The sequence below is a fragment of the Sciurus vulgaris genome (genome assembly GCF_902686455.1).
Source record: "Sciurus vulgaris genome assembly, chromosome: 7".
NCBI lineage: Eukaryota > Metazoa > Chordata > Mammalia > Rodentia > Sciuridae > Sciurus > Sciurus vulgaris.
This window is the reverse complement of record NC_136467.1, coordinates 35,199,354-35,201,620: the sequence shown is the minus strand read 5'-3', so window position 1 is coordinate 35,201,620 and position 2,267 is coordinate 35,199,354.

Here is a 2,267-nt window from a genome sequence, read left to right as displayed (position 1 = left end):
TCTCTTAGTGCCATGAGAGGGGTTATAGATAAAGCCAGAAGGGTAAAAGCACACACTAAGTTGTTTGGACAAGCAGAATATTGTGCATTTTATCTTGTTGTAACAAGCAACAAGCCATAGAAGTTTTTAGGCAGGAAAATGACTTGATTAAAAATTAATATAGTTGATTATGTAAGAAAGGAGGATCCACTCTGTAGAGGAACTATATTAATGAATAAAGATATTCAGGCTTTATGAGTAGAGCCCACAAAAATTATTTCAGCTTTTTTCCTTATCATATTTGAAAACCCAGGTGTGACTCATGCTATGGTTTGAATGTTTTTGTGCCCTCCAAAACTCACACTGAAACTTAACTCCATTGCAACAGCCTCAGGTGATGGGCCTGATGGAAGGCGTTAACTTCTTGTGGTGTCTGTCTGTCTTCAAGAATGTGTTAATGCCATTGCTAAGGTTCCAGGGAGGGAGTTTGTTTTCTCTCCTTTGTCTTTTCCCCATCCCACGTGATGATGCAGCAAAGAAGGTCCTCAGCTGTGCTTGATTGGGACTGCCCAGCCTCCAGAACTGAAAGTCAGTTATTTTCTGTTCACTATAAATTACCTAGTCTCAGATATTCTATTACAGCAGTGTGCAAATGGACTAAGACAACACACAACGTAAGGAGTTTCGATTAAATTGCTTCACTTTAGACTTTTCTTACTCTAAATAAAACCTCACTCCTGCCATTAGTAAACCACCAATTCTTCTATTTGTGATTACACACTACCTCCAGAGACTCCAAGACACACCCAATGAACACAAGTGCTATTGCAAAGTCAAGGATAGGGCAACACAGCGGATTGTGCTGCTACATTTAGAAGGAAATTCATTGAAGAACATGAAAATTCTGTTTCTCAGAAGATAACCTTCTAATGTGCCTGGGATCTTCCTATTTAATGTCCTTCCTTCCTTCCTTCCTTCCTTCTCCTTCCTTCCTTCCCTTCCTTCCTTCCTTCCTTTCTTTTTTCCTTCCTTTCTTTCCTTTTTTTTTTTTTTTTTTTTTGGTAGTACTAGGGATTCAACCCCCAGGACACCTCTATCATGGCTATATCCCAGCACTTTCTACTTTTTAGATTGAGATAGGGTCTCACTAAGCTGCCCAACTGGCCTAGAACTTGTGATCTCCTGCCTCAGCCTCCTGAGTAGCTGGGATTACAGCTGTGCACCATCATGTCCAGCAGAAATTAGACATTTTGAAGAGTAGAAGACCTTAATTTGGATAAAGGAAAAATCTGGCAGTCCCAGTTTGCAGTTAATTAGTGCATATTTCCTTTGTTCTCAGACCTGAGTGACTCATCTCAATGTTGTTTAGCTTCCCATTTTGCAAGACTGTCACAAACACTGCTATCTAATCCATTGTTACTTCAACTGAAGAAAGAAGACTTTTACTTTTCTATCTACTATACCTCGAACTGGGAGCATAGATTCAAATCTTTTAGATGGGAAATGCCAGATTTCTAATTTGATATTTTTGTTTTATCTTAAATTTCATGTGATTTGCAAAATCGGTGTCACATTTTATTTTAGCTTATAAAAATTCTTTGTTCAATCATCTGGTAAATTGCTTCTCCAGGAGCTGATATCCACCTTTGACTTAGAGTAGCCCAGTGCTACTCTACTCCCATTTTTCCAAAGAAAGCAACGTCAGCCAGCTTTTTTGATACTGTGACAAAATGCCTAAAGTAATTTACTTAAATGAGGGAAACTTTATTTTGGCTCTGGTTTTCAGTCCATGTTTGATTGGCCCCATTGCTTCTGGGCCTATGACAGCATAGTACATACATGGTGGGAGCCTGTTGTAAGAAGGTTTGTTCACTTCCTGGTGTCTAGGAAATGAGAGACAGAAAGGAGCTGGAACCCCAATATCACCTTCAAAGCACGCCTTCAATGACTTAACATCCTTCCACTAGGCCCATCTATTAAAGTCTCACTTCTCCTAATAGTGCCACAGACTGGGACTGTGACCAAGTCGACCAAGCCTTTAACACATGTACCTTTGGAGGACATTTATCCAAACCACAGAAGAGCGTTTTTACAAGAAGGGTATGGAGCTAGAAGACTGGAGTTCTGCACTCTGTATCAGCCCTAACATTTGTTAGGTGCCAGATCCTAGCCAAGGTGAACGCTCTGAACTCCAATAATATCAAAGTGTATCTTCTCTCTACAGGATATAAAAGTAATTTCAAATCCTTTAGCAGGTCATTGATCAGTCAGTGAAGGAAAAATCTGCT